We start from the raw sequence: 27,611 nt of genomic DNA, 5'->3' as shown, positions 1-27,611 counted from the left end.
CTTTTATGTGGCTGCATTGTCCCCTTCTGGTACACCCCCATAGTCCATCTGTCTTCCCCCTCACCCAACCAAGGCAGAAGGGAGCAATTTAAGTCAGGGAAACAGAGAGAAGCAGGACAGGTTTAGCCTTTCGTGTCGTGACTCCAATCTCAACTAGGAGCCTTGTTGGCTGCTTTTAACCAATGCAAAGATGTCGAGAGATCCAATTGCAAATCTCCCCCATGCCGCCTTGCCTTGTCCTCAGAATGATTCTGTAGACTGATCAGCATTCTGAGAGAGAATGGCCTGGCCAAGGCCACTAAGCAAATTCACGTCAAAGGCAAGACTTGAGTGATCACAGTTCTGCCGCGACGTTATACCAGCTCTCAGTAAGCAACGCAGAAGCATAGAGTGATGTCACATTTTTGCTTTTACTTGAATTTTGCACAACTACGGCTACAGCCTGCAAACCCCAAAAAACTCTTTGGGAATTACTTCTGACTAGATATGGGTTGGGCAGTCAAGCAACTGAGAAGGATAAATGGAGCACAAGTTATTTTGGAAAGCAGAGGTCCTGCTTGTGGTGTTGTGCCCTGGTCTTTCCCCACTGCCCCCTTTCTTCCCAGCGGCTGAGAGATTAAGAAGGTGAGAAAGGGAAAAGGCCAAGTCCCACACATTTAGGGGGGACAGGAGGGAGAGTCTCTGGAGCATTTTTGAAAGCCTCAGTGGTGGTTTGCAAGCCTGGTTTGGTTTTGGTTTGGTTTGGCTCCCAGTACATTTCTGATCAGGGACGCAGGTGGCACTGTGGTCTAAACCACAGAGCCTAGGGCTTGCCGATCAGAATGTCAGCAGTTCGAATCCCCGCGACGGGGTGAGCTCCCATTGTTCGGTCCCAGCTCCTGCCCACCTAGCAGTTCGAAAGCATGTCAAAGTGCAACTAGATAAATAGGTACTGCTCCTCAGGAATGGAAAGGAGAAAGAAACATCAGCTGTGGCTTGTTGCCACCCCCCTCTTCCTTTTGTGTGTGTGTTTCTTTCCCGTCTGTTTGTGCTGTGGGTGGTGGTTGTTTTTTTCCATGGATGCTTGTGGCAACAATTCATACCACTCAGGGTGAGAGGCTGGATGGTGGGGCAAAAGGTGTTAAGTTACTCAGAAGCCACAGAGAGTCTGTAGGCACAGAGTAGGTCCTCTTCGTGTGAAAGGCAGAGGAGGAGGGAATGGGCTGCCCTAAGTAAAAAAACCAGGGTGGGAGCCAATGCACTGGAACCATTGGTTTTTCTCATCTGTTTAAATCTCTTTGGATGTCTCGTGTTTGCTTTTACCTAGGCATTTTGTTAAATTGGAATTTTAAATTCTTGTTATTGTGGTTTTGCTAGTTTACCATGTGACAGAACTGTTAAATTTGTGTTTATTGAACCTCTTTATGTGAGTTTATAATTTTTGTGTGTTGTTTTTCTCCGTTTATTTTATCACTTTGTTCCCCACTCTGGGATTGAAAATATTCAATGAAGAATGGGCTATAAATACTGCAAGTAAATAAATAGTGCATGTGGAAGGACTATGGATGAGGTAGAATCATAGAATTTTGAGTTGAAAGGTACCATGAGGGTCATCTAGTCCAACCCCCTGCAATGCAAGAATCTTTTGCCCACTGTGGAGCTCGAACCCACGACCCTGAGATTAAGAGCCTCAGGCTCTACTGATTGAGCATCTCTGCTCAGGGACTAGGATTGCTCCCTTAGCTTTATAATTTGAGAATAACAAAATGTTTATCGTTGTGGTGTGTGAGGGTGTCTTGGCTACTACAAAGACTCCAGAAGAGGCAGGTACAGGGCATCCCTGAATCTCATGAGGCAATTTGCAGCCCACCCTGCCTTTCAGGCCACAAGAAAGGCAAGTTTAACCACTACTTCAACATCCTCAAGGGCAACTCTTTCCTCCCAGAAGTCTCAGTGGCAATTATACACTTCTATAGGGGAAAGAGGAGCAACTGAAGACATTGCCTACAACTGAAGACATTGCCTACTCCTAAGTGACAACTAAGCCTCCTTTGCACTCTGGGTCACTCTTGCGATCCAAGCCTGCTCCTATCTACTTAACTCCATCTTGAGTTTTGCTTTTTGTTCACATGAGGTGGGGAGGGAGAAAAGGAGAAGCGTATGGATGTGGCAAATAAGCTTTTATTTCTAGTAAAAGGAATATAAAGTGAATCATCATAAGATGCTGGAACCAAATTGTCTGTGTGCAGATAATGCTTTCAAGTGGTACAGCCCAATCATGTATTATTGCATATTTGTTAGATTCTGCACTCAGGTTGTCACCTTCTAGGGCTGGCCCTACCATTAGGCAGAGTGGAGAATATGCCTCCTGCAGCTGATTTGGGGTGTCATGAGAGGTAAGCAAATAGTGGTAGTAGGAGTACAATGGTACCTCTGATTAAGAACTTAATTCGTTCTGGAGGTCCATTCTTAACCTGAAACTGTTCTTAACCTGAGGTACCACTTTAGCTAATGGGTCCTCCCGCTGCTGCTGTGCCTCCGGCACATGATTTCAGTTCTTATCCTGAAGCAAAGTTCTTAATCCCAGGTACTATTTCTGGGTTAGTGGAGTCTGTAACCGGAAGCATCTGTAACCTGAAGCGTCTGTAACCCGAGGTACCACTGTAGTCGCATTTTCAGGGAGTGAGAGGGGTACTTGCGTCCCGGATGCCAAAATAATTAGTCTTTGGTACTTTGCACCTTGGCTTGCGGGAAGATGGAGAGTGGGGTAATAACCATTTGTTGTTTCACCTCAGGCAGCGAGATGTATAAACTGATTGAAAGGATGGGCTCCCAATTCTTTTTAAAGCATTAACAATTATACACATACATGCGCGCACACGTCTTGAAAGGCACATTTGAGGTATGCTGTCTCATTTGTGAATGTTATCCTTGAAAAGGCTTCTCTTTCATCTGTTGTTCCCATGACAGCGGGCTCCTTTTTTTTAGACACACTTAGCATCTCTGTTCTGCATTGTGCTTGCTGATTAATGCCCCAACCCTTCACCTTTGACCTGCGGAATAACAAACCATAAGGCAAACGCTCACAGCAATCACACTTCAAATTGGCCTTTCCTGTGCAGGCATATTAAGAGAAATTGGAGGTTGTGTGGGATGGGAGGGAGGGAGGGATGATAGATGCTTCCCTTCTAACCCTGCCAGCTCAGATATGACCAAAAAGGACATGCTATGGATTCTTTCAGATGTCTCACCTGAGCAGTTCACTGACAAGGGGTGAAAGATGACAGATTGCCGTGTGTGAATGGAGGATGTCCCCGCAGAACACCAGATAACAATGTCCAGGAGCAATACACACACACGTCTTCCCTTCTAGCTCAGTCAGTAGAGCATGAGACTCTTAATCTTGGGGTTGTAGGTTTGAGCCCCACCGTGGACAAAAGAGTCTTGCATTGATTGAGGTTGGACTAGATGACCCTCGTGGTCCCTTCCAACTCTGCAATTCTACGATTTCATGATTCTCCCTTTCCCAGAGTTGTTGAAGGTTAGAGCTCAAAGGACCAGGTATTATTAAGGAAAGTGGATCTCAGCACTTTGATTCGAGGTGCTGGTGGGAGCATTGTGGCAGTTATCGTGGGCTGCCACCACCCATGGGAAATGTAGGAGACAAAAAGGGGGAGCTGGGGGAGACTTGAGGGGGAGGTGTAGCCAACTGGATTAGATTCATTTGGCATCAAAACAGACTCCAGCATTTGGTGGGGTAGACCTATGAAACCTGGTGACCAACCCTCACCACATCAGGGTGCACCGTGTTATTAATTAAAATGGTGGCCTTCGGGGGCTGAAAGGCAATATATCATAAAATTGAATCATGGAATTGTAGAGTTGGAAGGGACCTTGAGGGCCATCAAGTCCATATTTTTATTCTTTATAATAATATCATTGAGACTTCTTACTTCTGCTGGTTAGGGGATCAGGCTGTATTTCTCAGATCCAGCACGATTTTGAACCCCTGCTCACCTACGAGACAGAAAAAAACCTCTCCTAAGGATTCATCCATACTTCCGCTTGTTCCATGCCTAGAAAACATAAGTCTGAATGGTATTTTGCTTGTCCTGTGCTTTCTGGTCATGGGTCCAAGTGGTTTTCTGTTTGCCCCACCACTTTCCCAGGGAAAAACCACTCTTTAGTGCAAATATTAGTCTGCAGAAAATCCCATTGACGTTTGCTCCAATTCAGCAGTAAAAATGGGGAACGAGTGGAAAACTGGATGAGCCCTTATAAACATGTAGGATCACATATGCTAAACAAAGGTGCAAATAAAGATGACTGCACTCCTGCAACCCACAGACTTGGCCCAAAAAACCAAACTTATCCTCCTGCTCTTGGAAAATGAAATCAGAAATGTGGGTCTTAAATACATTTCCCCACTGCATCCACCTGCTGCACAGACCTGTTCAAGCATGCAACTTGGCTTTGAAACAGTACAGGGAGATTCTGTTTTGAATGCAGCGCAAACTTACTCATCCTCAGGGGCTTTTGATATGCCTCTTAGAGTTGCTCTTCACAGTGGGCTTAGCTGAGAAAGCTAAGGAGAAATAAAGCAGAAGCTTGAAAGTCAAGTTTCCTCAAGGGGAAAGAGACAAAATGTGTATGAAAGCAAGCTGGATAGATACCTACAAGTGCCCTTACTGGGGCAGCCAGGTGAAAAAGAGGAGAGCACTATGGCTCCACTCCAGGACCTGTGTATTTGCAGTGTGACCCTTATGTTCAGCGCAGGATTTGGTCAAGCAGGCTGCAAAGTGGAGGGCTGAGGTCAGAAAGCATAAAGTGTCCTTATGATCAGGGTATCACCCCCGTGGTTTTCAACTGAGATTACATATCACAGCCTTAAGGTAACTTTTATATCTAATTTTGGGTTTCTCCAAAACATGTTGTGGAATACAAAGGGGAGAATTAGGTTACAGCATTGTGTGTGTGTGTGTGTGTGTGTGTGTGTAATTTAGAAAATGCAGGAGACTTTGGTCCTAGAAGCATTCCTATTTCAAGCTCAAACTAAACTAGATAAGCATGTAGGTAGGTACCCACAGGCTGAACTAACACACACAAACACATCACTCCAGATAACAAATACCTAGTCGGCATGCAACACCCAGAATCCATGGGAATCAACTATTCTCAGTCAGCAGCACTCTTTCATGCTGTTAGTCACCAGGCAGTCTAATCAGTCACCATAGAAACCACAGAAAACATTTCGCATCAAGCACCCTCCTGGACTAGCATTTATTGCTTTCTTTAATATCGTTGCCTATGCCGTGTTTATTTTATATTTATCACATTTGTATTGCACCTTTCCTCAAAGGAGCTCCGGGTGGCCTGTTTGAATGCAACACACCCTTGTGAGGCAAGTTAGCCTGACAGACAGTAGCTTGGGCTAAGCCACCCAATGAGCTTTATGCAGGCCAAGAGAATCAGAATCGAGCTCTCACCGGTTTCAGTAGCATACAGACAAGGTAGTGTAGCACCTGAAGTTCATATTTCACACTCAACTATAAGCCACCTACTCTTAGCAGCCCACAGCATTATAGCTAGACACTGGAGGGAGCACTCAGGAGTGAACATGGACCACTGGTACCAAACTGTATGGGAAACTGCCTTACTAGAAAAGCTAACCAACAAACCGAAACTGACACAGGGAGAAATAGAAGAGGACGTCTTCACCCCTGTGTGGCTCCCCTTTGTTACACACACAGCCCAACAAGAAAACAACAATAAGCCACTGACAGCATATGAACTTATATGGCTAACTTCACCCAACGCCCATATACCTGCACACACATGCAAACAAAATTTAGTCAGCTGAAGGCAACCAACCATGCTCTGTGCCCCCCAGCCTCTCTCACTGCCAATGAAAACTAATAAATGAATAGAAAGAGAACCTACCCGCATGACACTGACACAAGAACTTTGCACATACACTATGTAAAATGATGAAAGTTTACTACTCCCCTCTCCCCCCGCACCCGCTTTCTCTCCCTGCCTCTCTTCTCCCCAACTTCCTACTGCATACAACATTAATGTCTCACATCGAATATAACTGATCTGTAGAAAGGTCGTTATGATCTGAAAATAGAGACAATGTATGTACTTTTGTAACCCAAGAAAATCGTTCATAAAAACTATATTTTTAAAAAAACCTATGAAAGTGCCATCTGCGTTATGGAGGCAATACTGTCTTGCCTAACAGGGTTTCCTCAGTGTCAGGACCAGAGAATGTGACCTCCCAGGGCTCTCTGTGCGGCTGCCTATGGGACTCTCCCTACACCATGGCCCCCTCGGGCCACCCCTTTCTTCTCCAGTCCCTCCTCGAGTGCTCTTGCCTAGCTGGAATGTCTGCTTGCTTGCTTAGATGGAGGACAGAGACATAAATGTGTGTGTCTGTAGAAACCTCTGGTTTGGGGTAGCTGAAATGTGCGATTGCTTCAGCCGCTCTTGACTTTGGCCCCAGACAAAAATGTCATGAAGTCCCTGGAAGGTTCCCCACAAGGGCCTACAGGCCTCAGGCTGACAAACGTTCCCCACATCTGATGCACGCAGAGTGCTTTGATCAGTCCAAAAGCACAATGGAAATCAGTCTTCCGCAGCTTGGTGCGTGCTCTGCAGATGTTTCGTATTACAATGGCCAGTGTCAGGAATAATGAGAGTTGTACTCCAAAACATCTGGGGCGCATCACATTGGGAAGCCTGAAGTAAACGCTAAGTATTGTCATTATTAAGTCCAGCACTGGCTTTGGATTATAGACTTCCCACCACAACGATGTAGGTCTGAGCTGAGAATTGAAGTTCAGCCATAATAGCTTGAAAGCAACTAAAATGTCACTTTCATTGGGGTTTTTTTGTGGAGGGGGGGGATTTCCACCCACCCCTGTTAAAACGGTTCTTTAGAAAATGGAAGACCATATTGACAATTTTATTTAGTCTAATAACGTGATATCAAATTCATATCCCCCCCCCCTTTAAAAAATACTTGCTAGTCTTCTTGTCTATTATTTTAAATTTACAAAGAGGCAGAGGGGGAGGTTACCAACTATGGTCTTTAGGAAGTTAATAGAATAAGATACTTCCTTAGTCAAGTACTCCACGGTAGGAGAAAATCCCTACACCCTGACTTCCATGTAGCTAGAATATAAGAGCTGGTATGATTCAGAAGAAGCAAAACTCTAGACACCAACATTTTCAGATGTGTACAAGGAAGGATAGACAGATCAGACAAGGTCCATATAATAGAGACTTTAAAACATTAAGGGTGATTAATTACCTGAAAGCATCTTCAGCATATCTATAATCTTAGTTTGTGTTCATCTTGTCCTAGATGAGGTTTAGGAATTTGCCCAAATTTGTTAATGTAGGCATCATAATTGAGCTGTTAGACTTGCATTTTATATTTTGGATTTTGAAGTGGCAAGTTTGGATGCAGGAACTGCTGCTAGCAGCTCAGCACACAAAACAAGCTGATAGTCTTGGACAGAGGCCTTAAGTCCACCAGGGAGATGTTACACACCATATAATTAAAGCCACAGAATGCTATTGCTTTTCTTGGTTTAAGCTTCCAAAATTTTGTTTATTGGAGCAAAGCCAATTTAGCATGTCGATTTACATATCGTGGCTGCAGAGGGTTTGGCAGATGGTCTAATTGCATGGCTTCTCGCTAGATTATTTTACTGGCTTTAGGGCAGATACCGCAAAACTTGAATTTAAAAGGAGGATAATGTACACGTCCAAAAAGATTTGGCCCCTCTGGCAAATTCCAAAGTAAACATAGTACGCTGTGTTTATGTACCAACATGGGAGTGAAAGCTGTCTCACATTGCTAGCAATCTATAAGGCAATGTCTTCACCTACCTTAGCAGGCCCTCCAAGTGTCCCTATTTTTCAGGGACAGTCCTGAATTTACAGAAGCCATCCCGGTTTCTGATTGGGTCCTGAAATGTCCCACTTTTCTTTAGGACATCCCTATTTTCATCAGATAAATGTTGGAAGGTATGGTGTTATCTGACCCCTGAGCTGTCTGAAGGCAGCCCTGTATAGGGAAGTTTTATTAATGTTTAATGTTTAATGTTTTATTGTGTTTTTATATATGCTTAAAGCCACCCAGAGCAACCCAGTCAGATGGGCAGAGTTGTTGTTGTTTAGTTGTTTAGTCGTGTCCGACTCTTCATGACCCCATGGACCAGAGCACGCCAGGCACTTCTGTCTTCCACTGCCTCCCGCAGTTTGATCAAACTCATGCTGGTAGCTTCGAAGACACTATCCAACCATCTCATTCTCTATCGTCCCCTTCTCCTTCTGCCCTCCATCTTTCCCAACATCAGGGGCTTTTCCAGGGAGTCTTCTCTTCTCATGAGGTGGCCAAAGTATTGGAGCCTCAGCTTCAGGATCTGTCCTTCCAGTGAGCACTCAGGGCTAATTTCCTTAAGAATGGGGAGGTTTGATCTTCTTGCAGTCCATGGGACTCTCAAGAGTCTCCTCCAGCATTATAATTCAAAAGCATCAATTCTTCGGCGATCAGCCTTCTTTATGGTCCAGCTCTCACTTCCATGCATCACTACTGGGAAAACCATAGCTTTTACTATATGGACCTTTGTTGGCAAGGTGATATCTCTACTTTTTAAGATGCTGTCTAGGATGGGCAGAGTATAAATACTAAAAGTATTATAACAGCGGGAAGTCAACATGGCACAATCTAGATGCTGCTGGACTCCAAATCAGTCTTAGCCAGCCTGGCCAGTGGTGAGGGATGATGGGAGTCCAACAACCTCTAGGGTACCTCATTGGCTACCCATGCAGTTTCACTACCCTATCATTCTGAATGTCCATAAAATGTTTTAGCTATATTGTGGAAAGATCACAGGTGTTTTAGACTATGACTCCCACCAGCTCCAGCCAAATGACTTCCCTTCCCTTGGCTCTGGTCAATACATAACAGAGTTTGATTTAAGGGCTTGTTGTATTAGAAATACGCTTAGTACTTTTATTAGCTCCTGTTATTACCTTGTTTTAATGCCATTTTTATTATGGCCTAAGACTAAAACAAAGAAATGGTTGCCTTCTGCTTTAGCCTTTTCACACTGTTTGCGTACATTCAACAAAAAAATAGTCCATGGTTCACTGAAGGATGTGATATTTCATTGAAAAGACATAGCTGTTGTCAGCTGTCTTTGGTTCCTAAAGAGCTACAGCTGCACTCAAAAACAACCCCTGGAACAGGCATGATAACTGCTTATTTGATATACAAACGTGGCATCCTTTATATGTCATTAAGTGTAGATATGAAATGGGGCCCCAATCAATTAACAGCATTTCCCCCAAAAAGTCGAAATAAAATTTTAGAGTTGTTTAATCTCTGGATAGTCTCCTACATAAAACAAACAGAGTGGCCACACTCCAGATTGAATTAATCTAGACTGTGGGCCCATTGCATTCACATTTTCAAGGACATTCTTCCACTTACTAGAATGAGGGCCTTCACCAGAGACCATTGTTAATAAGCTGAAGATGTTGCTTAATTTTTACAGAAAGGGTGCAGAGACACAATGCAAAAGTGTCTGGCCGAAATTTCATCTCAGCATGTGTAAATGTGTTATTTTCTTAGCACTAAGTAAATGTTGTGGGAAGGACACAGTACTAGTTTTAGCAGTAAAAAAATGGCACATTATGCACAGTCAGAGATGACATTTTGAGCCTACTTGGAGCCATGGAAGAAAACAAACTCAGTTAATGCATGGTACCCCCACCAGAAAATGAAGCTGTTTCTTACATTCTTCCCATTGTGAAAACAAACTGACCACATAAACCTAGGGGGGAAATGTTATGAATTGTTAAATTGCTGAGTTAAGCAAGATGTAACTCAGGATATGTCTATACCACAATTCTCCAGGGCTCTGGGGAACAAATGTGTAGTATTGGGCACACAATTCTGCTTCCTGACAGCTCACCTTTCATTAAAAGGGGATTTCTACAAGTAGCAGGTATGCAATGACCTCAAGATTTGGTTCAGACTTGATGTGGCACTTCAGAAAACAGCATGCCTTGATCTGAAGGCTGCCTGATTTGGCTTGGGGTTTGAGGCCAAAACCAAGTCCATAACGCATTGTTATTGGGAAATAAACATGGGAAGGAAACCTGACAAATTAGAAATAGGTCAAAGGTTTTTATGCTAGGCATCTTTAAAGTTGGTTTGCAGGGATGGGAAATAAGAACTAAAAAGGATCTAGTTTCCTTTCTTTGGTTTTGTTTGTTCTGAATTTTACATTGTAAATTATTGTGCACATCAGAGCACCCCCAGTCTGTAAGGGTTGCAACAATGAGTTTGCTTTATTGAGCCCCAATAAAGTAAGCAGGTCAAACATTATGAAACCAATATCACAATATGGACTTCAATCCAGTTTGGGACAATATATTGACTTATCACCCATCCCTAGTATACACCCACCATTTTATTCTAGAAACAATAGAGACTGATTTTTGTCTGTCATCCACACAGCATCCGCATATTTTTTGCTCCTGAAAATATATTGTTGAGAAACTAGTTTCATTCCAAAAAATAAAAGTTCGTTGCAAATTGATTTTGTATTACCCCGCATTTGAAAACAGATGTGGGGTGGGGGTCGTCCCAACAATGTGGGGGGGTCCACACCTGCCCAATGCTATTGTGTGGGGGCCCACAGTAAAGTCACAATCACCTCTTCTTTCTTCATTCACCTGGGGCACGTGCAGGGAGGGGAAGGTGCAGATAATCTAATAAAGGAGGGGGGGTGTCAAACACCCTTGTTGATGTCACCATCTGGAATCACTCTAGTACAAAAGCAGAATGCTTCATGAGGACAAGAATGAGTAAGTCCTTATTCAGAAAACAACAACACATTTTTGTTTTACAAATGGGTTAGTGTGTACACTAACTAGACAGTATTGTATATGAAACAGCCACACAAAATGATTCTTATAAAGTAATAATTGATAAGGCAAGCTATGGCTATTAAATGAAATAAGTAAAAATCCCTTGAGACAAGCAAAACTCAAAACACAGACAACAAGAAGATTAAATCAAAAGGGAAATCAAAAGGTGGGGGGGAAGAAAAAAGTGGAATTTACTTCTGAATAAATGCAGTTAGGGGGGGTTATGTGCTTAAAAGGGGACAAGGATATTTCCCCTTGATGCCCATTACGTGATTGATTTCCCCACGCCCAGTTCTAATTCACTGAAGCTGCCCTCTGTGCGTGAGTGATCATCCTCACGTGTGCAATGGCTGCCTGGACTGTACACACCTCAGCTTAACCACAGCTTCCATTTTCTAATCAGACACAAGCTGCTCTGAGAGAAAGCACATCAAACAAGAAGCTGCAAGAGACAGATTGATTGTGGCTAACATCGTGCGTATTTGGCTTCAAACACCAGTGGTGGGAGCACGCCGGATTCGGAGTAAGCGAGACTGTGTAAGCCGAGGATTGCACTGCCTGGGAACTAACCCACACTCCTGAACCTTACATCAAACAGATTTCCCTCTTGAAGGATCAATGAGAAATTCTGACAGGAGAATCAATTTTTTAAAACTATCTGCTTGTATATTTATTACAGAAATATATAGCTCGCCACTCAAAGGATATGCCTACCTTTGATAGGCAGGTCTTACAAATTAGGAAATGGGGAGAAATGCTTCCAAATGGGGGGACCCCTGTTTACTTAGCCTTGTTTACTTATTACCTACTCAATAGGTTAACCACCAAAATCCCAAAATCTGTTCCCATGACGCTGTCTTCGCTCGCTACATTTGCATCATAAAAGCTGTTGCAGTAGCTTAACTTTGAAGGAATATCAGAAGCCCAAAGCACTAATAAAATCTTAGAATGTGCCCTTTCCCCCACGTAACCATGTTATACAAATACTCTTGCTCGTGGTTTTAGGCTGCAACCCCATACTCTAGAGAGTAAATCCTATGGAAATCCGTGGAACTTACATCTGAGTAAACGTGCATAGGGTGGCACTGTAGAGCGTTATTTTCAGCCCTTTTTTTTTTCCTTTCCCAAGCTTCTCCCACAGTGTAAGACATTTTTCCTTCTTTGAAGCAGAAAAAAGTGGCAACAAAAGACAACATTCCTGAATCAACAAGTGTAGTAAGCAAGGAAAATTGCCATTTCGTCGCGTTTGATTTGGCAGGGGCGGAGGAAAACTGTGCAAAATTACAGCGGGGAGGGGGGGGAGAGAGAGAGAACCAGAGAGATTTGCAGATAGTGCGCCTGGGCAAGAAGCCTCAGGAGATTTCAGAAGGTGGACAGATTCCTCTCTCGTTAATGACTTCAGATCCACTGAACACATGCCAGCAGGAAAAGCCGTTCAGCTCCCTGGCTTGGCTTAGAGCCCGCTGCTTGCCTGCTCCTTTTTGCAAAACAAGAACCTGAAGTTGCTAGCAGGTTGGCAGGAAGAATGGGCTGCAGAAAAACTTCGCCGGGTGGTCCCTAGGACAGATATTTGGCTGGAGGAGGTAGCCAGAAAGGTAAGCAGTTATTTGTCTCTGTTTTGAACGGTTGTTCTGTACGTAGTTTTGCTTGAGGCTAAAGAATCAGACTAAACGGGAGCCTGTCTTGCTGGGTGCTCGTGCCAGGTTTCTGGGGGATTTCCAAGATTTAAACTCCCCCACCCTCTAGTTACTGCTCTAACTATGGCACACAGGGATTCCTCAGGACAAAAGACAGGAAGACACTTCCTTCTAGATTTGTGAATGTTATTCCCCGCTCCCCACCCCCAGCAACTAAAACAGTATCACTGTTAAAGGTGGTGAGCATATTAATTCCAAGAGCTTTTATGATAGCTGGTGGCAGCAAAAGAAATAAATTTTCGGGGGACACAGAAGTGAGGGAGTTGTGTCCTGCTACTACATGTTAAGGTCTCTGGAAGAAAAATAGTAGTATATGGTAATGACAGGAGTCCAAAAATGGAGGAGGCAAGTGTGGGGAGCTCCTTTGGGGGGCACTTGCCCTCCCACCCTCTGACACCACCCATGGCAATAGCTAAGAAGGAAGCCTTGATAAACTGCACCTTGAAAATAATACTATTTAATGTTTATGTGGCACATTTCAAGTGTTCAGAGTGTTTTAAGCTCATTACGCAGTAATTCTTAAAACAGCCCACAAAAAATAGACTGGTGTTATTACAGTGGTACCTTGGGTTACATACGCTTCAGGTTACATACGCTTCAGGTTACATACGCTTCAGGTTACAGACTCCGCTAACCCAGAAATATTACCTCGGGTTAAGAACTTTGCTTCAGGATGAGAACAGAAATTGTGCAGCAGCGGGAGGCCCCATTAGCTAAAGTGGTGCTTCAGGTTAAGAACAGTTTCAGGTTAAGAACAGACCTCCAGAACGAATTAAGTTCTTAACCAGAGGTACCACTGTATTCCTGTATCAGTTGGGGCGGGTCTAAGGGCCACTTCAAACATAACTTTTTTCCCCCATTTGTATTGGCACTGGCTCGGAGTAACATGCATCAAAGCGTAGTATTTCATTTAAAACAAAAAACAAAAAAAGGTAGATGTGGATTGTAGTTAACATTGTGTGTACACAATTTCCAAATCAGTGGTGGAGCACGCTGGGTGAAAAATAAACCAGAGTGAGTACAGTACACAGATTAATGTGTATTAACTGGCAAACCTCTGTTTGCTGGTATGTAATGCATGGAAGTCTGAGGGCACACTATATATGTGGTTGGAATTCTTGCTGTATTTTTATTGTAGAAAAAGCAGCTGCAGGGGCTCCCGATTTGGATTGGGGCTACTGTGGGCATGGAGTAGGGGAATCTAACCCTAGGATCTCATACCACTGCCTCAGTCCAAATGGGACCTGCCATTAGCCAAAGGGGAAATACAGGGTTAAGTCACGGAACTGGTGCAGATTCCAGAGTTTGCAACTTAACAGGGAGAGGTTAAGGCAGGGGCAGACTTTGGCAATCTTTAATGCCCTGTGCACAGCCAAAAGTGGATCTTCCCAATTATGGATCTTCTCAAGTTTGTGCCCCCTTGGCTCAGTGCCCTGTGCAGTGTGGATGGGGGCACCTGCACTGCCTTAAAACTGGTGCTAAATTAAGGAGCAATACCCTTAAAAGTGCTTTAAGATCCGAATTGAGAGAGTGCTTTAAACACCAAAAATGTTACTTTCTGAACCCAGAAAGCATAACGGGTTTACTTGCATTACTTTTAATGTTTGATATTTTATTATGTTTTTATGTGTGTTGGAAGTTGCCCAGAGTGGCTGGGGCAACCCAACCAGATGGGCAGTGTATAAATAATAAAATTATTGTTATTACTACTACTCTACTACTACTACTACTACTACTACTACTCACAGTGCTCACATCTCTCAACCCTCAGTGCCAAAGCTTACATGCAATCCTGAAGGGTGTACGTACTACACAGACTTCCAAAAACCGCACAGGAGAAAGGAGAAGAGTAAAGGACAAGCTGCATTTATCTATATATAGCTTGTTTATATAAAACCCACATTCTCTGAGTGCGCCAGTTTCAGATGGGCTGAGACATGAATAGTCCCTTGAGTAAGTGTTTATAGCCACTGCTCTGCATTTGCAAATCCATTGTAATATAACATCACATACCAGCCCTTTAAAGGGATGCAGAAGCACTGATGTCTACTATATTTTCTGTAATCTTGGCAATGAGCATTAATGCCTTCAAGAGAACAAACAATAGCATAAATACTTATTTTAACAGGAGCATTGGAAAATGTTAGATTTTAGAGACATGATCCAACTGGCGTTCCCCCCCCCCCCTTTTCTTTTTTCTGGCATCTGGTGGTGGCAGAACCTCAAGGGAGATTTGAGAGAAAAGTGGTGATACATATAGAAAGTTTTCCCTCTCAGATAATTTCATCAGCAGAAATTACATAAACATTAGTTAGTTGAAATGGGCTATATTTTCAGCAAAACTTAGTCATGCCTAAGTCCCATTTGTCTGAGTCCAACAGGGTGAGGGATCTGCCAGGATGGTGCTTCCCCAGAGGTCAATGAATCCAATAGGTCTTCAGTCTGTCCATGGAGACTGACTTTTCAGCAGACTTGGCAAGCCCTCCTGTTGAAGCTCTAGTCAATTTCTCAAACAGGAAGCTCACCATCTAGGCAGCTGGCATTGTTAGATTAACTCTAGTTAGCGAGAGAGGGGTTATCTAAGAATGTCAACAGCCTAGGTGGTCAGCATCCTGTTTGAGATTTTAATGTTTAATGTTTTTCCCTAGATCTGCTGGAAATGAAGTGTGTGTGGGAGTATTCATAGAGGTCAGGTAATAAAATATTTGGGGGTCAACCTACCAAAAGCAGCTTAGAGCCCTATTCTGCAATAGTGTCAGCAAACAAGGATCAAACTATATTTTACATCAATGTGTAGTCTGGCCTTGCATGCTTAATTCCCCCTTCCCAAATGTATACTTAACTTATGGAATTCACTGCCACATGATGTGGCAATGAGCGCCGTCCTCAATGACATTTTAAAGGAGTAGACAGAATCATGGAGAAAGGTCTATCAACTGTTTTTAGCTATGGATGCTTTAAAATTCAGAAGTAGTATACCTCTGTATTCCATATCGAGACAATCAACAGGGGAGGCACCAGACTAGCCGCTGTTGGAAACAACAAGACGAACCAGTTGATACAGAAAACCAGGTCCTAGGTTCCAAATCACTCCAGTAATGTAGGAATGGATGAACCACAAAGAGATGCAGGATCACATGAGAAGAACCACACCAGCAACAAAGGCTGAGTTAAGAAGGTGATGCTGATGAGCTTTTAGCTGCATAAACATATCCTTCATCCATTACAGGAGCAGGGTGGAAAGCAGCTATGGGGAGCAATAATCACACCGCTTGCATAACTTAAGAACCAGACTATTGAGCAATAGTGCAGCTGCTTCTCTATTCAGAGGAAGTACTTAGTCCAATAGCAGAAACTGCCTAGTGTACCCCCATGAACTGTTGCATCCTATATTCTTCTCCTTTATTTTGATGAGGCTTGTCAGCCTTGGAAAACAGCCCACTTAGGAGAAGGAAAACTGACCCTAAACCTCCACAGCCTTGAGGGACATCTTTGGAAGAAGAAAAGGCTAAGGAGCAAACCCTACCAAACCTGGAGTGGAGGCCCTAAGATGGATGGATGGCACATTATACACCTCATTCCAGCGGCCATGCAGCCATGCTGGTGCCAAATGAATTGGTCTGCCAAGAGGGGGGTCTTGCCATCTGGGCAGCCCAGGGCCTCCATGCACACTACCCAGGCTTGCACCCCGGGGAGGTCACTTTGGTCCTGTTAACACAGCAGTTTTGACTTCACCCCCAGAGATGTACTCCATTGTGTCTCAAGATAGACAGGTGCCAACAACTTTGCTGCAATCAAGGATGCTTGCACCAGTGTAAAAACAGAGAAATGGTGCTCTGCCAGCTCCAAATATCACACAATCATACAATGTGCACATTTAACATTAGCAGAAGAAAATCCAATAGAAGCAAAGTATTTCTTTTAGAGGAAGAGACTGAGCCTGGAAAATAAGAGAATGAGTTTTCTGTCTTTGTGACTTGTTCTAAGAAGTTTTCTTTATTTCTTCTCCTTTAAAAGTTATCTGAAAAGGACCATGCACAGAAAGGCTATGTGTACCCATACAGAAATAGTGAATCAATAAAATTCTAATGGCTATCCCTTTTCAGTTGTCTAACCAGAGAAACTAGAGAGAACAAGAGGTGAGAGAGGTAATTCTCTTTTGTAATAGCAGGAATTGAAGTTTTGAGTGGGCGACAGAGGCATTTGCCTTGTCTCTTCAAATAATATGTTCTTGGAGAAAGGTAATAGCCTTTTATTGTCAAATCTTAAGATTCCTGGAATGGCACATATGTGTGTACAGAGTTGGAAAGGGGAAGGGTCCAGCTTTGCTGGTATAGCTTACGGGCATATGGTCTTGGTTGGTATGGATACCATTCACTGAGCTGATTCTGAGTGAAGTGCTGTTGTGCAAGCCATCAACATACTTAGCTTGAGATGCAAATGATAGCCCACAACTAAAACGAAAAGGTCGTAGGGCAACAGCTTACAGGATCATGTGCTCAGGATCACTCCAGTTTTGTAACCCTTTGCTAGTCAGAGTGGATTCTGCTCTCTGTAGTTCTCACCTTGCTAGTCATTCCACCCTTTTGTCTACAGTGTGTATGTGCAGGATACAGAGAGCCAGCTTAGTGGGGTGAAGTGGTTTCCAAGCTGTATTGTAGGGGACCCTGAGTTTTCTCAGTAGCTGTATTGTAGGGGACCCTGAGTTTTCTCAGTAGCTGATCAAGATCAGTAATGATGAACAAACTTTACTGAAAAGCAGTTTCTCAAATACTACTGGTCTTCTCCTACAGCAGGGATGGGGAAATGGTGGCCCTCCCAATGGTTTTGATTAAAACTTTCATCAGCATGGCCAGTGAGTAGGGTTGATGGGAAATGTGGTCCAAAAACATCTGGAGGACCACAGGTTCCCATCCCTTGTGTTGCATGCATTTATCAGCTCATGTACTTATCATGTAGTACCAGTGAGTCTCAACACATTTGGCCAGCAATTGGCATTGACAGAATGCACAAAACACACAACCTCTTCCCCAAGAATTCTCTGTACCTCACACAGGTTGTGTAGCAGATGTGCAGGGTTTCCTTGGCAGGGATGAAGTCTGAACATCTCTGGTATAATAGATAGACCTGAGAGATGCTCAGTCATGAACCAATGTGGGCGGCTTCCCTTACTTCACTGGGCATAAAAGTGGGATAACCCCTGGATATGCTGCTCTATGTTCCCTGGAGAGAAAGGATGCACATAATAAAACATAACAATCCCGGTCCACTTTATACACTTGATCAAACAAGTAGTAGCCTACAAAAGCTTGTTGTCTTTTTATAGCCTCCTGTACTGATCCAGTCATGATGCTGATGCAAATCCCATTAACACCAATGAGATTATTTCCACCATCTTCACCGATTCAAATTCTAAATTTCGTTTGGTGACAGATGCAAGTCTAAATGCAACAATTCCATTATGGAAACCCTTTTTCAAAAAATTAGATTAGCTTCAGTACATGAAGCATAACAGCACTGACTAGATGATCCTTGATGTGTGAACATAAACAATGGAAGAGATTCCAATTATCTCTAATTCAGATTTTAGGCCAAAATCAGAGGTGTTGATGAATAATGGATTAGCTTTTTTGCAGAAACATCAGTACCGAGCAGAACAAATATGAAAGAAAGTTTGGAAGGGGGGCTTCTGTATACGTGGGAGATGAGTAATTTGTTTAAACAGACATATGCCACATTTCTATCTCTTGATATCTCAACACTGCTTCAATTAACAAAACACATGTCAACAGGCAGCTTTGAAACAGGTAAAAAAAATGGGTTCTAATTTATAGCTGGTGCATTTTGGGGTAAGATTTGGTCTTGACATTTTCTAGGAATCAGGGCTGGAGCATGGGAAGGTGTCTGAAGACAGGAAAGGAAGGGCAATCAGGATCAGAGAGTGAGCTACCAGGCAGTACTGAAGGCAAGACCAGGAACACAAGAGCTCAGGTAGATCCTTCTGATGAAGCAAAGCACCAGTGAGTTGACACAGGAAGCTTTCATATACAACTTCCTGCCCAGAAGCAGCCAGTAGTCCAGTGAATAGGCCAAGTCCAGAACTTGGAATGTTCTTCACAGAAAGGGTGCAGTTGGGTCCTTTTCCACATGGGACAGTGGTCAGCAATTCCTGCTAGAGGGATAAAGGTAAAGGTAAAGGTACCCCTGCCCGTACGGGCCAGTCTTGACAGACTCTGGGGTTGTGCGCCCATCTCACTTAAGAGGCCAGGGGCCAGCGCTGTCCGGAGACACTTCCGGGTCACGTGGCCAGCGTGACATCGCTGCTCTGGCCAGAGCCAGAGCCGCACACGGAAACGCCGTTTACCTTCCCGCTGGTAAGCGGTCCCTATTTATCTACTTGCACCCGGAGGTGCTTTCGAACTGCTAGGTTGGCAGGCACTGGGACCGAGCAGCGGGAGCGCACCCCGCCGCAGGGATTCGAACCGCCGACCTTTCGATCGGCAAGTCCTAGGCGCTGAGGCTTTAACCCACAGCGCCACCTGCGTCCCGCTAGAGGGATAGTCTGCTACAAATATACATTACACCTTCACAGGAGAACTTGCCTCCATTGCCTCTGGGTAGGTAACAATAATAATTATGCCCACTTATTTGAGTGGCATCTCCATGGCAGAACTCATGTTCCTTACAGGGTGGTGATGCTGGCATCATGGAGACCCTATCAGAGGGCATCGTATATATTTACAGTTGCTATTAATTACATAGAAGATGTGGGGGACATTAATACCTGTGATAAGTATACTGTGGAGGTCTGCCCTTGAAGTAGCTCTACATATATTTGATGACCATTGTTGAACGCTGTGCAGAGGTATAATTTCATGTCTCTATGGTGGCAGAGGAGCAGTGAGCATTCTGTTAATGAGTGGGATTTCTATAAAGGTTTGACGATACACTCTTGGGTATATTCAAGATTAAATTGCAAAAATGCAATGTGCTCCATGGGGGGGGGGGAGGGATTTTCTTGTGATTATGTGGTGTGAAAAGTTGCCATCAGCAGTATATGTACTCCTGGCTCTGAGGAATCATAATATGTGGTGTCAAACAAAGGCGGCTGGGTGAGAAATCCCCACTCTCCTCTCCCTCTAAATGAGATGTTTGATGTTCAGCAGAATAATAATTTTGTCTGCAGGTGTCCGTATTTCAAGACACATTTGGATAACATGTCTGTGGCTGTAGCTACATGTGAAAAGAACATTAGTCTCATGTATTATTTGGGTTGGAGGAACTGTGTATATTTTGTGAAAAGGGCTAGGACTGAGACAGGAAGGTGGTTCAGATTGATTGTAACTGTAAAAGGATGCATCTGGATAAGATTTCCTTCAACTTTTTATCTGAGCCCTGGCTCAAGAGCTCTGCTCAGTCATTATCCATCCCTTATGTCCACGGGTCATTATCACAGTGCACCATGCAAAGGAAGGTTTCCTGCATAAGCCATCAAAGGCTGTTGAGAAATGTATGATCATCATTGTCACACAGATAATATCTATGGAAATTTACCAGCAGCATCAGCCATTCAGATCTTGGAAAGGAAAAAAAAACTTTTCATCCACACAGCTCTCTTTTGTGTTACAGGAGAAGCTATTGGTCACTGATCAATGTTAGCCATGTTATAGATTTGGAAGAGGGACCCGTCCCCCACCCCAAACCCCAAGAAATTAATAAATGGCAGGATTTTGATTATTTGGGATGTGAAGGGAGAAATACAAACTGCAGAGTAATTCCTGGGCAAGCCTGGGCAAAATGACCTGGCCAAGCTAGGGCCATTAAGAAACAATATAGGGCCACTGAGGGCTATTGGTAAGGCAAGAAAAATGTCTTTCCCCCTGCCCAGAGACAGGGGTTTGGAAGGTTGCCAGGGTTATTGGGTATGAGGTGATAGGAAGAGTCTTTAGCAAGGGTTGCTTGGAAGAAGGAAAAGGAAGAAGGACTGGGATCCATGTTGGACAGGTTGGCTGCAGGTAGGCTAGGAGAGATGCCTTGGACTCCATGGCTGCATTGCTGTGGGATACAAGTCCCTCTTGAAATCACCATGCTGTAAGATCTGGACTCCTTCTATGCAGACTGAAGGTGTAAATAGGTGAATCAACCATATTTCTTAAAACTATGACAGTCTCTGCCATATCTCAATTCCCTAAAGGACCACAGACCCTGGGTGAGTGCCTGGAACTCCATGGTTCTGCCACCATTGGGCAGAGAGAGGGGAAGGCAGCCAACTTTTGTAGCAGCCATCGGCCACTATTTGCAAACTGGGTAGTCTCTGCTGTTTAATAGTCAAAATTAGTTGTAAGAAGATTGTTTATGGCACTGTCATCCCGTGGAAACATCACAAGGTGCATCAAGCCACTGGTGGCAACTGTTGCTTGTACACTATTGCAAAGGGATGCTTGTATTGTATGCACTGGAATTGGACATGGGTAAGGAGTTTTGGAAATAGACAAGAATACAATAATCAGGATGCTATAATCTGTTTATTGGATTACCTCTTGTTTGGAAAGTCAGAGGTAGCCTCGTGTTTATTAGTATATATGCCAAACTGGCAGGCTGCTCTGAAAACTTTTTAAAATAAACTGTTTGTAAAGATCACAAGACATTGCATCTAACTAAATGGGCAGCATACAGTAGAAGCAGTTGGAAAGGATGGCTGATTTGCATGTCTTTCAGGCAGGATACCTTAGAAGACATGGTGTAAGTATTTAGCACTATCGCCAGAAAGAGAGCAGAGATGCAAAAAGTTGTTGCTATTTTAAAAGCATTACCGGTATTTGCTAAGATTTTAATACTGTATATCGCTGGAACACATATCCAGAAAAGGCAAAGCTGTTTCCAGAACTTTGTGAATATGGCCAATCAAGCTAGGGATCCGTGGCAAAATATGAGTTTTATAAATGCATTTGATCCTTTCAGAGCAAGAGAATCTCACCTCTATGGGGATTTTCTGCAAATGGAGTTAAGCAATGACTCAGATCAGTGTTTTGGAAACTTTCGTGGCTGAGGTTTGCTCTGAAATTGTTGTATTAGTAAACGTAAGGCTCATGTGCCTAAGTTTTATCAGTTTGTGCCTGTCTCATGGTCACTTTCACACATGGGATCCTTCAAAATTATACAAGAAAGCAACAGCTTAAATCTAACCTGGGAAAATAAAGAAAGTTGCTTTGCTGTTGCCTGCCAGAACTATTAAACTGACTTGCTAGCCTTGTTGTTTTTAGTTTTCTTTAACACATTGCTGCTTCTGATGTCTTGTGGCTTGAAAAGCTTTCAAAGGGAATGTTGTTGTTAAATAAGAGGAAGCTTATAAACATCCCAAAATACCACTTTAAAGACTGACATCAGCAGACATTTGTGTTGTCTCTGCCGATTTGCTGAAACATTCATGTGCTTGCATCTTGACATAAGGGGTTTTGCACATTCAGCTACGCTGGTACAATTTTAGTAGGAAAGTCGCACGCATGTGAGGAGAGCCAAACACACACACACCCCTCCACAAATGTTCACAAGAAGGAACAAGGGGAACATAGGATGGCTTGCAGCCTGATGCAAGCAGAACTGTGTTCAGTCTGCAAGCCATTGCCTCCCAAGCTCCCTGCCCCACCATGGAAAAAATGCAGGAAGTGAAGAGAAAGCAGAGGTTGCATTTGTCCCTGAAAACCATCTCTTCCTTTCCTCCTCCTCCTGCCCCCGGAACTGGGACTAGAATTATATCCCAGCATCCTTGGTGGAGAAGTGATGTCTCAGATACTATTCACAAAGTCTCCTCCCAAGCAGGAATGGGAAAGCATCACTTTCCAACTAAGGATGCAGGGACTAATAATTCATACTCCAGTCCCATGTGGGGGGAAATGTGCTACTGAGAGCATTCACAGCCACCGCTACCTGTATAGCATTTTCTGTCGCAAGTAGTGAGAGTGCCACCCCATTACACCAATGGGACACAGCAGACATCGTCCTGAGAAAACTCAATGATCCCGATTTTATTTTATTTTATTCTTTGGTAGATTTGCAAAAAGAAAAACACACACCAATGAATAAATTTTAGAAAGGGGCAAGATTTGACATGGACGCACAAAGCATTTTCTTTTATATAAAAAAAAAAAAATCAAGACTCCTTCTGCTCCCCCTTTCTTCCTGCCCAGGGCAACCCTGCCCTCTACCTGCCTCTCAGAGCCAGCACGTCACATCAGTCTGGGGGGCCACGGCCTCTCCTCCTCCTCACCCACTCTCCAGCTGCCCAAGGGAGGAGGCCAATCACAACACGTAGGCCAGTGTGGTGTAGTTGTTAAGAGTGGTAGTCTCATAATCTGGAGAACCGGGTTCGCTTCCCCGCTCCTCCACATGCAGCTGCTGGGTGACCTTGGGCCAGTCACACTTCTTTGAAGTCTCTCAGCCCCACTCACTTCACAGAGTGTTTGTTGTGGGGGAGGAAGGGAAAGGAGAATGTTAGCCGCTTTGAGACCCCTTCAGGTAGTGATAAAGTGGGATATCAAATCCAAACTCCTCCTCCTCCTCCTCCACTTCCTTTGCTCCTATGTGATTAAAATCCTGTTACATGTTCTGACTGACTTCCCATCCTTCTCTGCCCCACCCTCCCAACCCTCAGCTTTGTTTATTGCATCATTTGAAAGTGAAGGTCCAGAAAATCTTCTTCTTCTTCTTCTTCTTCTTCTTCTTCTTCTTCTTCTTCATAGTTAATAGTTGATCAGCAGCTACACTATCTAGTGAGCACTGATCCTTAGCATTAATCTTACTTACATATTCTGTCTTACTTACATATTCGGCTGATGAAGACTATTATGAAACAGCAGTACAGTGGTACCTCGGGTTACATACGCTTCAGGTTACAGATGCTTCAGGTTACAGACTCTGCTAACCCCGCAATTGTACCTCAGGTTAAGAACTTTGCTTCAGGATGATAACAGAAATTGCACAGTGGCAGTGGCGCAGCGGTGGCGGGAGGCCCCATTAGCTAAAGTGGTGCTTCAGGTTAAGAACAGTTTCAGGTTAAGAACGGACCTCCAGAACGAATTAAGTACGTAACCAGAGATACCACTGTATCATTCCGGAGACACTGTCCTTTTGAGGCTTTTGAGACATCTTCCGTTGAAACTTTTGAAAGACTATTGAGAGACTTTACTTTTGAAACTTGAGACGTCTTCTGTTGAAACTTTTGAAAGACTATTGTGAGACTGTCCTTAGACATCTGTTTTGAACACACAGCTTCACAGTCCTCGCTACCACTCTGTTATATTGTTGTACATATGAACTCTGATTGGCTTATTCCTATAATTTGAATGATATCATTATTCTATTATATATTCTCTACTATTAGCCTATGTCTTATGTTTGTATTGTTGTGACTGGTTCTTATTGCAACACAGGGGTTTGTTTTTGGTTCAAGGGAGTAGGTCAGCAGTGGCGGCCATGGAGAAGCAACAGGGTGCTCCCTTGTGCTACTGCCACCACTGCTACATCTAGGGACAAGCGCTGGCTCATCTTCCTCCCCTAGCTTGACAACAGCACTGGCAGGGGAAATGGAGACATTCCAGGATCAAATCAGAAGCTGGGATGGTTTCTGTAATTTCAGGACTGTCCCTAGAAAATCGGGATACTTGGAGGGTATGGTAGCGGTTATGTTGCTCTATCAGAGCTCTGCTGCTGCCAGCCAGGGAGTTGGATTACAGTCTTACGTGGCTCACAGTCCTGTTTACACTGCCTTGAGTGCATGCTCCAGTGAATACAGAACATTCACATATGTATATTCACTTCTGACTAGCCATTGATTGGCTCACACTGTAAGGGCATATCATCCTATACTATAAAAAAGCCCCAGACAGTTTAACAATCAATGGCTTGCCCCACAGAATCCTGGGAAACTGAGTTTAGTGAGGGTGTTGACAGTCTTTAAGAGATCCCCTCACAGAACTTCTGGTGCCAAGATCCCAAGGGGAAGAAGGAATGACTGCTAAACTGACTAAACTCTGTTGATATGGCCACAGAACCCACAAACCTGATTTTTGCTGATAGCTCTCATATTCACAGCTGACTGAGAAGAGCTAAATTAAGTTACTGCCTCATTGAGACCATTACTGCATCTTATTATACTAAATCTTAACATTTATTATACAAAATCCACAGTGAATTCTTTTCTAAAATTTACTTTTTTAAAAAATCTGCATATACTGTACCTTTTACTAAATTAAAAACAGAACATTTAAAGTAACAGACGGGTAACAATTTTTTTATTTTTTTAAAGGAACTGGGAGGTTAATTTTTTTAAAATGAAGGCTTTTCCTTTAAAATAAAAGTATCTTTTGCACTGAAAATGTAAACGAACTTGGAACTAGTTATGATTAGGAGTGACCCTGAGCTGTTTCACAGAACTACAGTTCCCAGGATTCCCTGCTTGAGGTCCTTGGCAGCTTTGAAAACCGTCTTTCCATTTGTCAAGCGAATGTGCCCTTAATTCCTATTGTTAAAAGACACGTCCTTTATTCACACTGTTTGTTTTGCACCGGCCAATTAAATGTATTTTTTACTCAGGAGGAAGCTCAAATTCAGTGGGAGTTCCCCCTCATGGTAAATATACATAGGACTGCATTATCATTATGCATAATTCAGATTCAAATACTAATAATGTCATGAAACTTTATAATATACAGAGGTATCGCCCCTAGGTGCCCTCTGAGGCTGCATACTTAGCTACCTGCTGCTAATTGCTCCTGGAGGGCATTTCCTGCACGTTCCATGCTGCCACCTCACCCTGCGTGCCTCTCTTGTTTGTGTCAGGCTTTGTTTGCCAACTGAAAAGAGCCCCGCCCTGCCAAAGCAACCCAGTAGCAATAAACAAGAACACTAAAAACTGATACCCTAAACTTAATCCAGCCCAGTTTTGAATAAGCTTGTTTACCATTGCACTCACACATGACAAGGTCACAAACCAGCACAGAGCTTGCAGCATTTAAACTCGTAATAGACTCAATAAAATTCACTCGCATAAAAACATTCTTGTGAATTGCCCTATGAATGCATAAAAAAATGAATTTTTAAAAGATGTGTTTGCTGCATTAAATGGCTTTGTTACTTCGCTGCGTAGAGATAACAGGCAAACTGAACAACCACCCCATTTTGAAAATTCCAAAACTTCCCATATAGTATGCTTGTTTGATGTGGTGCAGTTTCAAATAAGAGCTGTGGACCTCACAATAAACCAGTGCACAGTGCTTGAAGTGTAGCAATACAAGACTATGTTGTACATACAACACTACGTATGTGGAAGCACTCAATAAGTATGGAACCTGGTCAGTGCCTAGATGGAAGATGACATATATCCCATGTAAACAACTCTGAGGTTTCTAAAGAAAGGAAGCGTTTAGTATCATCAGTAAAATAACAAGCATACTATTTACAATTGAGAGGATAGTTTGTAGCATAGTGTTTCAGTTGCCATACTCAAAATTTATAATCAATTCTTTGAGGGTGTAATACCAACGTGTGTTAGAGGGGAGGTGTAAATTTGAAGGCAGTTCTGCCACCTAATGCAAACCCCTTCTGGTCTCAAGCCAGCAGAGTGGAAGTGAGGATGGAAGAACAGTCTGCATACCTCAGTTGTTTCTGAGCCTTAAAGTATTAATTTTGGGTGTGAGGATTGTCTGTTTCCATCCCATTATTTCCAGCAGGAGGGGAAAGGGGCGGGGGAGAGGTTTAGAGATGCTCAGAGGTGTCTAAACCTTCCTCCAGTTGTTGGATCCAGAATGTCCCCAGAATGTCCCTTTTCTGGCCCTACTGATGCCAGAAGTGTGGTGTCAGTTGGGCCAGAACTTCAGAGGGATGCTGCTGGTGGTTGTGAAGAAGTAGGCTTCAACACTGAAGTTTGGTCTTCAACATCCAAGGTGAAGATCCAGTCTGCCCTATGGCTACATAGGATTGCACTCTTAAGTGATTATATGAACACCACAATATTAAAGAGCATTCTCTACCCAGATTCAAACATCAGCAAAATTATTTTTCTCTCAGGAACAATGAAGTAAATTTGCTCCTTGCTTCTAGCATTCTGGTTAGTTATTGCAAAAGCACTGGGGAATAATGATCTATCCTTAGGAGGATTCAAAGTTGTATTTTATTGACTTAAACTGGACTACATGTATTTGGGCTTTGTTATTTCTGATTTAAAAAACAATACCCACTCCAATCTCACTCTTTCCAGAATGACTCTCAACAGTTAGCACTATGCCATCCCCATTACAAAACCTCTGGCTGTGGGCCTGATTTCAAACAGTACAATAAAACAAACTAGAAATTATTGTCATTACTATTATTTCCAGCTTAAAGGTAAAGGGTAAAGGGACCCCTGACCATTAGGTCCAGTCGTGACCGACTCTGGGGTTGCGGCGCTCATCTCGCTTTATTGGCCGATGGAGCTGGCGTACAGCTTCCGGGCCATGTGGCCAGCATGACTAAGCCACTTCTGGCGGACCAGAGCAGTGCACGGAAATGCCATTTACCTTCCCGCCAGAGTGGTACCTATTTATCTACTTGCACTTTGACGTGCTTTCGAACTGCTAGGTTGGCAGGAGCAGGGACCAAGCAACAGGAGCTCACCCCATCGTGGGGATTTGAACTGCCGACCTTCTGATCGGCAAGTCCTAGGCTCTGTGGTTTAACCCACAGTGCCACCCGCGTCCCTATTTCCAGCTTAGTTTATAGCAAAATATGTAACATCATGAGATAAAAGCTCAGTTTCTACATTAAAGATGCTGGGCCCATTTTATACTGCTCCAATGATTTTCAAATTTTGTTGTAGAAACCCTTTGATTTTCAGACACTTTTCAGGGGTTCCTTGTGAGTAATGGCAAGCAAGCTTTCCTAAAAGCAAGATGGCATGCTCCTATTAGCCTTCCTTTGCAATTCCAGAGTACCCTCTCAATTTGCACA

The 27,611-nt window shown here is 43.4% G+C and overlaps 2 protein-coding genes across 5 annotated transcripts in view; one reads left to right on the top strand and one right to left on the bottom strand.

Moving 5' to 3' along the window:
- RASGEF1A (RasGEF domain family member 1A) overlaps positions 1-27,611 on the top strand; it is a 224,869-nt gene that overhangs the window by 143,054 nt on the left and 54,204 nt on the right. The window contains exon 1 of one of the 4 annotated variants that reach the window (XM_079975710.1): positions 12,272-12,527. The exons of the other annotated variants lie outside the window; for them this stretch is intronic. The gene's annotated coding sequence lies outside the window, so the exon portion shown is untranslated. Of the gene's footprint in view, positions 1-12,271; positions 12,528-27,611 lie in introns of those variants that run through there. 4 annotated transcript variants of the gene reach the window in all.
- LOC307215928 (uncharacterized protein) overlaps positions 1-27,611 on the bottom strand; it is a 231,283-nt gene that overhangs the window by 160,807 nt on the left and 42,865 nt on the right. The window lies entirely within an intron of this gene.

Source organism: Podarcis cretensis (assembly GCF_951804945.1).
Source record: "Podarcis cretensis genome assembly, chromosome: 5".
NCBI lineage: Eukaryota > Metazoa > Chordata > Lepidosauria > Squamata > Lacertidae > Podarcis > Podarcis cretensis.
This window is presented reverse-complemented; position numbering and strand designations above follow the sequence as displayed.